The following is a 12,603-nucleotide window of genomic DNA, read 5'->3' on the forward strand; positions in this document are numbered from 1 at the left end:
AGGTTATTGTCTTTTACAAAGCAATCTCATCTCATTAGCGTACAGCAGAAATACAACATGGCACTGTTGAAGAAAACTCTTGTAGAAGCTAATTGCTGTTTCTTTGTATTTCTTGAATTTTCACAAACGCTTTTGTCTTTTCAAGAACGTTATGAGGCTTTGAATGTTTTAGTGAGTGTGAAATTGTTTTTGCTTTTCGTTGTAATTTAGGGCATGACTGAACACATTAAAAAATAAATTCTAGATAACTGGCACCAATCTTATTCTTTATTTTAGTAATGATTTTTACTATATTATCTATTTTCAAATTTTATTAATTACATAAAATATTGACATTTTAATTGTATATTGAAGAGTTTTTTAGGTATTGCTTTACGTTGGCTGACTGGAATGACCAGATATTGATTAATGTTAGTTTATAATAATAATTATAAAAGTTTTCTTCCACGTACTACAACACCTTCCTTAAGGGCCGGCAACACTCCTGTAATTCTTCTGGTGTTGTTACAGAATGTGGGCGGCGGTGATCACTTAACACCAGGTGACTCGTACGTTTTTTATAAAGAAACAGTTTTATAAAATTAGTAATTAAACTAATAAACTTCATATAAAGTTATACCTGAGAATAAATCAAAAATATGCAGAATGTTGACTTTATCTCTGACAACTCTGTCATTACAATGATAAATCTGAAGTTTTCATAACGTCAGGCAGCCTTGCAAATAAACGCGGGATTCTTTATACGTCCGAATAAACCAATCTTAAACAATGTCTATTTTGCACATTCTTGGTTTTAAGGGCAGGTAAATTTTAATAAAATGTCATGAATCATTTTATTAAATTTATTTGCTTATACAACATACTCTTAACATAGGTTGGTATAGGTGCTCCGAATACATAGTAATTTGTTTAATTTTCAAGTTTAGTAGGGCAAAAGATTTGGTAAAGCATTGGCAAAGATTACTGGCGGGATTACATCGCTCGTTTATCAACTTCATCTGGAGACGCGCCTGAATCAAGCTCTTTGTTGGTCTATGTCATAAGCGTAGCGGGCGAAGTTCTTAATTCGTTTTTAATTCAGCAATAAATTGAGATAGAAAGGTCAAGTGGGCATAGCACGCCTGCGAAATATTCGCAACATATTGCATACTATTCTAAACGTAAAAATATTCACCAGTGGGAGGCTCCTTCGCACCGGGTGCCGGCTAGATTATGGGTACCACAACGGCGCCTATTTCTGCTGAGAAGCAGTAATGTGTAAGCGTTAATATGTTTCGGTCTGAAGGGCGCCGTAGCTAGTGAAATTACTGGGCAAATGAGACTTGACAACTTATAGACAACTATGTTTCGAGCGCAGTTTTTCAATAATCCTGAGCGGCACTGCATTGTAATGGGCATCGTGTTGTATCCCCGTTAGAGATTCCCTCGCATACTTTGTTTGTTTGTCGCTATTGACAGTCTATGGATTATACAAGGGTTCGGCAAGTAGTTTAAGGTGGGTCCGGAAACTGTGGGAAAATTCTCACAAGATCCAAAAAAAACAACATTAATTAAGTACTACCTAGTATTCTATGGTTTTAAAAAAAAAAAGAAACGGAACCGACAGTCTTTTTTTATAGTTTAGTTTTCGAGAATAACAGTAAAATTCAAAGATGTTCACATACGTACGTCGAGCCAAACATAGGCTAAATTGATAGCTAGTTTTTGCTATTTTCATATTTTTCGTTATCATAATATTTTAAATAGGCTAAAATATCATTCCGATAAATAAAGATATAGAATACCTTATCTAAGTGTTAATTTGTACCTAGTATAGAATACATTACAATATTTGGCGGTCCGCGGTTCGACCTTTGGATTATACCTTGTAAGAATGGTAATATACTTTGACTAATAAGTGTATCTTTTGAACTTCTATATGACTATAAGTTCTAAATTTATTATTTAAAATAAGTAACCTTAATTGAATAAGATATATGAATTATATATTATTGAGTTAAGAAAGTAAAATAATCCGTGGCTGCCAAAATCTTTAATCTTGTCCCAAACTCCTACCGGGCGTGACGAGCGACACAGGGTGTCGTTCGATAACTAACGCTCAAAGAATTTTCGACGGGAAACCTAATTCAAATCTTCTATTTTTTCAATGATTTCTCCATTCAAACAATATTAATTTTCGTTAGATTGGAGATTAATTAAAATTCTCTGTAGACAATTTGATAAGTAACTCAACTAATTAATTCTCTTTTAATCTTTGAGCCGTGGACGCAGGAAAATTTGGAACATATTTTGACATTCATAAATAATTATTGTAGTGAATAGGAGAGAAATATTTTTTTTTAAATTTATGATGAATTGCACGACATAATGTTATTAATTTGAATAAACACTTTATATTAATTTGACTCATAACATACAACAAATATTAAGAAAAAAAAAACTTTTCATTCTATTCTTAGCCTTAAGCACCGATATCTAAAAATGCTCATAATAATTTCTAATGATGAATTACGTTTATGTTATGACCCGCATTTTTTTAATTCAAGTCAAGAAACTCATGTACTCAAACAGTAGAACCTTACTAATAATATACGTAAAAAAACCAACAAAAATAATTTGTTAAATAAGGTACGTTTATTCTCAAGCGTCATAAAAAAGGCTTCTAATATGCAACACGACTTAAAAAAATTTGAGCTTAATGAGACGAAGTGCCGAGAATCTAATTGCCACTCTTTAAATCAATATTTACATAATCAGTATTTTCAGTATACATTTTATACAATGTTTGCACCAAATTGTACATTACTTTTTTTCCGTGCACTGATTTTGATCAGACACAGCCTTAATGTTGAAGGCATTCGTGAAAGTCTATCCAGTGGTCCCAGGGCATACAAGAAACAGACAGATTATAGAAGTAGGAAAAGAATTAAATGGATATGTTATATAGATCGGTAAGTACTTTTTGTGGTCTTACTAATCTTAATCTGGTTCCTCCTTAATCTTTTTTTGGGTATATATTTTTCTTCATTTTCCTTTTCAAGTTGTAGTTTATAGGGTGAACTACTTAGTATTTCCGACTTTTTGTGCCCACTTATTATACCCACTTGTCCTATATCTGATTTAAGAAATGGAGATATATCTGTTATTTTAATGATATTTGGATCATGTTGTATACAGCTACAGGATGAAATAGGTGAAGGAGCTGGAAGAGTTTCATCATGACTGACTTCTTCTCACATGCTGCATTTCGATAAGAACGTGAGTTCCAGATTCAGTTTTCTTGAGCTCTGAAGAATCTTCAAGAAGATGTTCGGCTTCCGTTTCATTAGTTTGATAACACACCTGGAGACACTTTTTGATAATTTTGTACAGTAGGCATTTCTTCTTGAACCTCTATCACATTAGATGATCTCTTTCAGTGACAGTACAAGGCAGAAAATTAGCTTTAGATAATATGGGTATATCCCAGAAACTTTAAAATATTCCGTAGCGCAGACAACTGTGGCGGATTTGTTAAATGCTGGGGAAAATAAAGAAGTTATTTGAAATGTTTTGATAGCTCTGCCAGGATGGTTGCTCATCCAATTATCACATTCGATCGAAAAATATATTCTTAACGCACTATGAAAACCTTTGTCCAAGGACTGCTTATTGTGGCTGATGTGAGGTGGCAAGCACTGTTGCGAGTTGCGAGATGTTGTTCTGTTGATAAAAATCTACAGCTTTAATTGTGCAATGTGAGATATGATTATCAATGAAGCACCAGGAAAATTTGTTTTTGTTACGTTGATGTTTGAAATGTACCAATCACTCTAAAAATAGGTCTTTAATAAAACTGGAGTTAGATACCATCACAATGAACCCTGGTGCAGCACCATCAAGCAGTTCTGTCTTCATTCTTTTTCGAAGAATATAAACGCCGGTGGTATTAATTAATGGGCAGTCGCATTCATTGCAATAATGACTCTAACGTCATCGTTTCGTCCATGTTGTAAATGGATGTTGTGTAGGAAAATTATACTTGTCCATTAAGTCTACAAAAACCTATGTAGAATCTGTCGCACTGGGGCTTGTTAAAACCCATTCCTCTAGCAATGCTCGTAGATGTAGGATTTCTCATTGAAAGATCTGGATGTCTGTTGAGCGCGTACTTAAAAACCTGTGATTCCTCTTCATTATATTAGCATTATTTTATCATAGTTTTGATCAAATTCGTTAATATGCTTATGTTACATAATAATAATATCTGACTAATCCACATTTCTCCAACGGTTGAAGTCTGAACATGAATGGATTTTTATGAGATAAGTGATAGATTGATAAGTGCAGCATCTACCTTTTTTATACAGCGTAGCGTTAACACCATCCTTACAAACTCGATGTGTGGTGCTATAGGAGTGGTGTTGCAAGAGAATGTGGGCGGCGGTGATCGCTTAACACAAGGTGATCCGTACAATCGTTTGTCTTCCTTTTCCATAAAAATCGATAATTTTTCTTGGCCATTGATAATAAATTACAGTGGAGTACACACATCAGTAATTTGGCAAATATATCTTAAGTTCTGCAGCTTCTACCGTTAAAAAGATCAGACTGTTGACTTTTGTGAGTACAGCTCATTCGGTCTATTTCTACCTATACCTATGTAATTTAGGGCATGACTGAAAACATTAAAAAATAAATTCTAGATAACTGGCACCAAACTTATTCTTTATTTTAGTAATGATTTTTACTATATTATCTATTTTAAAATTTTATTAATTACATAAAATATTGACATTTTAATTGTATATTGAAGAGTTTTTTAGGTATTGCTTTACGTTGGCTGACTGGAATGTACCAGATATTGATTTATGTTAGTTAATAATAATAATTATAAAAGTTTTCTTCCACGTACTACAACACCTTCCTTAAGGGCCGGCAACACTCCTGTAATTTTTCTGGTGTTGTTAGAGAATGTGGGCGGCGGTGATCACTTAACACCAGGTGACTCGTACGTTTTTTTATAAAGAAACAGTTTTATAAAATTAGTAATTAAACTAATAAACTTCATATAAAGTTATACCTGAGAATAAATCAAAAATATGCAGAATGTTGACTTTATCTCTGACAACTCTGTCATTACAATGATAAATCTGAAGTTTTCATAACGTCAGGCAGCCTTGCAAATAAACGCGGGATTCTTTATACGTCCGAATAAACCAATCTTAAACAATGTCTATTTTGCACATTCTTAGTTTTAAGGGCAGGTAAATTTTAATAAAATGTCATGAATCATTTTATTAAATTTATTTGCTTATACAACATACTCTTAACATAGGTTGGTATAGGTGCTCCGAATACATAGTAATTTGTTTAATTTTCAAGTTTAGTAGGGCAAAAGATTTGGTAAAGCATTGGCAAAGATTACTGGCGGGATTACATCGCTCGTTTATCAACTTCATCTGGAGACGCGCCTGAATCAAGCTCTTTGTTGGTCTATGTCATAAGCGTAGCGGGCGAAGTTCTTAATTCGTTTTTAATTCAGCAATAAATTGAGATAGAAAGGTCAAGTGGGCATAGCACGCCTGCGAAATATTCGCAACATATTGCATACTATTCTAAACGTAAAAATATTCACCAGTGGGAGGCTCCTTCGCACCGGGTGCCGGCTAGATTATGGGTACCACAACGGCGCCTATTTCTGCTGAGAAGCAGTAATGTGTAAGCGTTAATATGTTTCGGTATGAAGGGCGCCGTAGCTAGTGAAATTACTGGGCAAATGAGACTTGACAACTTATAGACAACTATGTTTCGAGCGCAGTTTTTCAATAATCCTGAGCGGCACTGCATTGTAATGGGCATCGTGTTGTATCCCCGTTAGAGATTCCCTCGCATACTTTGTTTGTTTGTCGCTATTGACAGTCTATGGATTATACAAGGGTTCGGCAAGTAGTTTAAGGTGGGTCCGGAAACTGTGGGAAAATTCTCACAAGATCCAAAAAAAACAACATTAATTAAGTACTACCTAGTATTCTATGGTTTTAAAAAAAAAAAGAAACGGAACCGACAGTCTTTTTTTATAGTTTAGTTTTCGAGAATAACAGTAAAATTCAAAGATGTTCACATACGTACGTCGAGCCAAACATAGGCTAAATTGATAGCTAGTTTTTGCTATTTTCATATTTTTCGTTATCATAATATTTTAAATAGGCTAAAATATCATTCCGATAAATAAAGATATAGAATACCTTATCTAAGTGTTAATTTGTACCTAGTATAGAATACATTACAATATTTGGCGGTCCGCGGTTCGACCTTTGGATTATACCTTGTAAGAATGGTAATATACTTTGACTAATAAGTGTATCTTTTGAACTTCTATATGACTATAAGTTCTAAATTTATTATTTAAAATAAGTAACCTTAATTGAATAAGATATATGAATTATATATTATTGAGTTAAGAAAGTAAAATAATCCGTGGCTGCCAAAATCTTTAATCTTGTCCCAAACTCCTACCGGGCGTGACGAGCGACACAGGGTGTCGTTCGATAACTAACGCTCAAAGAATTTTCGACGGGAAACCTAATTCAAATCTTCTATTTTTTCAATGATTTCTCCATTCAAACAATATTAATTTTCGTTAGATTGGAGATTAATTAAAATTCTCTGTAGACAATTTGATAAGTAACTCAACTAATTAATTCTCTTTTAATCTTTGAGCCGTGGACGCAGGAAAATTTGGAACATATTTTGACATTCATAAATAATTATTGTAGTGAATAGGAGAGAAATATTTTTTTTTTAATTTATGATGAATTGCACGACATAATGTTATTAATTTGAATAAACACTTTATATTAATTTGACTCATAACATACAACAAATATTAAGAAAAAAAAAACTTTTCATTCTATTCTTAGCCTTAAGCACCGATATCTAAAAATGCTCATAATAATTTCCAATGATGAATTACGTTTATGTTATGACCAGCATTTTTTTAATTCAAGTCAAGAAACTCATGTACTCAAACAGTATAACCTTACTAATAATATACTTAAAAAAACTAACAAAAATAATTTGTTAAATAAGGTACGTTTATTCTCAAGCGTCATAAAAAAGGCTTCTAATATGCAACACGACTTAAAAAAATTTGAGCTTAATGAGACGAAGTGCCGAGAATCTAATTGCCACTCTTTAAATCAATATTTACATAATCAGTATTTTCAGTATACATTTTATACAATGTTTGCACCAAATTGTACATTAATTTTTTGTCTGTGCACTGATTTTGATCAGATACAGCCTTAATGTTGAAGGCATTCGTGAAAGTCTATCCAGTGGTCCCAGGGCATACAAAAAACAGACAGATTATAGAAGTAGGAAAAGAATAAAATGGATATGTTATATAGATCGGTAAGTACTTTTTGTGGTCTTACAAATCTTAATCTGGTTCCTCCTTAATCTTTTTTTGGGTATATATTTTTCTTCATTTTCCTTTTCAAGTTGTAGTTTATAGTGTGAACTACTTAGTATTTCCGACTTTTTGTGCCCACGTATTATACCCACTTGTCTTATACCTGATTTAAGAAATGGAGATATATCTGTTATTTTAATGATATTTGGATCATGTTGTATACAGCTACAGGATGAAATAGGTGAAGGAGCTGGAAGAGTTTCATCATGACTGACTTCTTCTCACATGCTGCATTTCGATAAGAACGTGAGTTCCAGATTCAGTTTTCTTGAGCTCTGAAGAATCTTCAAGAAGATGTTCGGCTTCCGTTTCATTAGTTTGACAACATACCTGGAGACACTTTTTGATAATTTTGTACAGTAGGCATTTCTTCTTGAACCTCTATCACATTACATGATCTCTTTCAGTGACAGTACAAGACAGAAAATTAGCTTTAGATAATATGGGTATATCCCAGAAACTTTAAAATATTCCGTAGCGCAGACAACTGTCGCGGATTTGTTAAATGCTGGGGAAAATAAAGAAGTTATTTGAAATGTTGTGATAGCTCTGCCAGGATGGTTGCTCATCCACTTTTCACATTCGATCGAAAAATATATTTTTAACGCACTATGAAAACCTTTGTCCAAGTACTGCTTATTGTGGCTGCTATGAGGTGGCAAGCACTGTTGCGAGTTGCGAGATGTTGTTCTGTTGATAAAAATCTACAGCTTTAATTGTGCAATGTGAGATATGATTATCAACGAAGCACTAGTAAAATTTGTTCTTGTTTCGTTCATGTTTGAAATGTACCAATCACTCTAAAAATAGGTCTTTAATAAAACTGGAGTTAGATACCATCACAATGAATCCTGGTGCAGCACCATCAAGCAGTTCTGACTTCATTCTTTTTCGAAGAATATAAACGCCGGTGGTATTAATTAATGGGCAGTTGCATTCATTGCAATAATGACTCTAACGTCATCGTTTCGTCCATGTTGTAAATGGATGTTGTGTAGGAAAATTATACTTGTCCATTAAGTCTACAAAAACCTATGTAGAATCTGTCGCACTGGGGCTTGTTAAAACCCATTCCTCTAGCAATGCTCGTAGATGTAGGATTTCTCATTGAAAGATCTGGATGTCTGTTGAGCGCGTACTTAAAAACCTGTGATTCCTCTTCATTATATTAGCATTATTTTATCATAGTTTTGATCAAATTCGTTAATATGCTTATGTTACATAATAATAATATCTGACTAATCCATATTTCTCCAACGGTTGAAGTCTGAACATGAATGGATTTTTATGAGATAAGTGATAGATTGATAAGTGCAGCATCTACCTTTTTTATACAGCGTAGCGTTAACACCATCCTTACAAACTCGATGTGTGGTGCTATAGGAGTGGTGTTGCAAGAGAATGTGGGCGGCGGTGATCGCTTAACACAAGGTGATCCGTACAATCGTTTGTCTTCCTTTTCCATAAAAATCGATAATTTTTCTTGGCCATTGATAATAAATTACAGTGGAGTACACACATCAGTAATTTGGCAAATATATCTTAAGTTCTGCAGCTTCTACCGTTAAAAAGATCAGACTGTTGACTTTTGTGAGTACAGCTCATTCGGTCTATTTCTACCTATACCTACTTTCATGATGAGCTCCAAAGAAGGCTACTACCTACTACCTATTAGAGCGACCAATAGACTCGCTTAGGGACAAAAATCAAGTTTCAAACAGTTTCAAATTTTACAATAAAATACCAGACAGTAATATTACACCTAACTGAGTTCAAATTTAAGAAAGATTTTAAAGCCTCTTTGCCGAAGAAATATAAATTAAATGAAAGATATAATATAATGAATGGTTCGCAATTGGTTCTGAGCAGGCTACCTAAATTTTTTAAAGTATTCTTAGTCTTAGTTCCTCTTCCCAGATTGTGTTTATTCATTATATTATAATCAAATATCTTGTAAATAACAGTCACTAAACGTCTACATCTTAATATATATATAAATTACGTGACACGTTGTTTGTCCGCGATGGACTCCTAGACTAATGAACGGATTTTAATGGGGATTAATTACTTCATGGAGTGCAGTTTGGGTCCAACTTGAGAGATAGGATAGTTTTTATTTCGATTTGGGACCCATAATAATTTTTATTTTCAATATTTGTTTTGTATGGACATTTTTTCTATGCGAGAATTTAGTGACGCACGTTTTGACAGTTCCGCTGTGAAACAATTTCATTATAACAACACAATGATATTATAGTATTAAAAGAGGTAACAACAGGGATCATATTTTACGAAATAATTCTTGATGTTTTGAAATATTATTGGCAATTTCCTATAAAATTGTATTTTTTTATTATCTACAGAACAACGTCTGACGGGGCAGCTAGTATGACATAATTTTATCTTCCGCTCCTTTCAATTAATAAATTTTAACTAAAATGTTCGTTAGATTCAATTTTCTGAGTAACAGTAAAGTTGGTTAGATGCTATAACTATATCGTTGTAACCTCCTATTTTGGACGCCTCACTTTTATGGAAAATGAGATTATGAGGCGTGCACTTTTGGATTTTCCAAAGTATTTAAAATTGACATTGAATTAGATCGTCATATTACTTAGATAAACATATTATAAACAAATTAATGACTGTTAAAAAACAATTCATTTGAATATCAATTCTATAACAACTATTTAAGGATCATTTTGATAATCTTTTAAATCGGGAAGTCCCCGGAGTAAGTCGTAATTTATCATGGCTTTGTTAATATGTTATGATAATTGATAATGTCAATTGTTGATCAATTTAATGCCTTTTTATGCCTTGATCCCACATGTAGTTACTATAAAACGATAAATCTAATATTTATGTAGTCGTCTAAAAACTGTGAAGATTTATAAACGTATTTAAATATGTTTCAATTGTGAGAAGTAATCCAGAAAAGTGATGATAACATAATATCGGAAAACAAACACCACTACCTACGACTAGAGTGGGGATAGTGAAGTATATCGACTGGTGGAGTGCAAAGCACCACCATTTTGAAACCCTTAAACATGTATTAACTTGAGAACACTTCCATACAGGTGGACAACCTCAAAAATAAGGGAAAAAACAAAGGTGAGCGATGTATTAGAAAAATAAGAAAACTCAAATGGAATTGGACTGTACATATATTGAGGCCGGACAAAGGATGTATTAGAGTGGTACCCTAGAAATGGGAAAAGACAAAGAGGACGTCAAATTAAAAGATGGGTGGACAATTTACCAACAGGATGGAGAGGGTGAGCTCGAGATAGAGATAAATGGAAGAAACTGGGGGAGGCCTATGTAGAAAGACAACCTGACCAACAAAGTGGTTGCTGAACATTAATATAATTTTATTTAATTTTACTTATTCAAACAAAACAAATCTTATAACTATATTTACAATACTATGACTACTTAAAATTAAAACTATCATTACGATTTTACTTATAGATTTAAGGAAACATGTTTTATAAGTAAAATGTAGTATGGTCAGTAAATAAAGGCTTTTATTATTATTACTATACTTTCATAATATATCTATAAGCAGGTATGGGTCAGGTAAAATCAACTTGAAGAGTACTTGAAAGTAACTTTATTGATAGCTGAGAAAACACTCTTCAAAATCATAAATAACATGTGGCTGTTATCTAGAGTGCCTTGTTATGTTGCTACTAAATACAAAACAATTGTTAATCAATAAGTGATTCCGGGATGTTATCATTGTAGCGATTATCTATAAGATTTTCTGAAAATAATACAATTTCAAATGGCGTCTTTGTTATTGTATCAAAATGTTCTTCTTTCTCTTATATTATTATTCCGTCTGTCTGTAATAGCTGAAAGTTTATTAAATTTTGTTAATACAAATATTAAACAATATGGCGAACTTAAGTATCTAGTAGTTATCAGAAATGACATCAAAAAGAATTATAAAGTAGTCAATTTTGAGAAAATAAATGCCTTTTATGCCTTTTTTAAAGTGGAAGCCGTGTTAGAAATACTTAGAAGGCGAAAAAAACTGTTAGTTACAGTACTACACCTCAAAAATGAAAAATTATGTTCACACACTTGTGCCTATGATATAAAGGATGTCAACTATTCCGTATTTATTTCTCTTTATATTCCTATTTATTTCTCTCAAAGAAAAATTTAAAGAAATAAATATTATGACGGTTCATTGTCAGTACATTTATTAAAATTTAATATACGTTCACAAAAATCGTCACCTTTTTGCTCTTAATAGTGATTTTCATTACTATAACACTAGAAATAAGGGATTGCTTGTAACTAATTCTAGTAGGCTTCATAAGATACATAATAGCTTTAAGGGTAAATGTATACACTTCTACAATAAAGTCCCAGCCACTGTTCAGGCATTATCTATAAATAAATTTAAATGTTTTATAAAAAATGGCTCTGTCGTAAATCCTGTTACTCCACTGTTGAATATCTAAATGATCGGTCAGCCTGGGACTAGATTGTGATTATTTTATAGCGTTAGAAATGACTGTACAATATTGTATATTTTTATTGGAAAGAGCGCAAAAAATAACGCTGGGAGAGTTTCTTGCGCCGCTTCTTCTCTCTCAGAGCGCCAATTGTTTCCGAAGCGGTAGCAGTATCTAGTAGTTATTAGAAATAACATCGAAAAGAATTCTAAAGGAATCAATTTTGAGAAAATAAATTCCGTAACTATTACACATATCAAAAAAAAATTATCTGTCGTATAATATAAAAATATGTTACTGTACAATTATTAATACTTTTTATAATAATACTGACACACTTTTTATTACACAAATTAACTTGCCTCAAACTAGGCATAGCCTGTACTATGGGTACAAGACAACAATATATTTAATACAATATACTTATTTAAACAAACATATATACATATAAACATTCATGACTCGGAAACAAACATCCATATCCAACATATAAATGATTAAACTTACTGGGATAGTTTACAGTCTGATCATAGCAGACTCAGTATATATTATCTACCTTCCTCTCATCTTATACGCAGTATCATCATGAAAAGTAGACCAATAGCTAAGTAGGTATCGGTAAAATAGGCATAGTTAAACTTAACTCGGTATTATATACTTAAGTTGTTACAA

Source organism: Leptidea sinapis, chromosome Z, assembly GCF_905404315.1.
Source record: "Leptidea sinapis chromosome Z, ilLepSina1.1, whole genome shotgun sequence".
In the NCBI taxonomy this organism is placed as follows: domain Eukaryota; kingdom Metazoa; phylum Arthropoda; class Insecta; order Lepidoptera; family Pieridae; genus Leptidea; species Leptidea sinapis.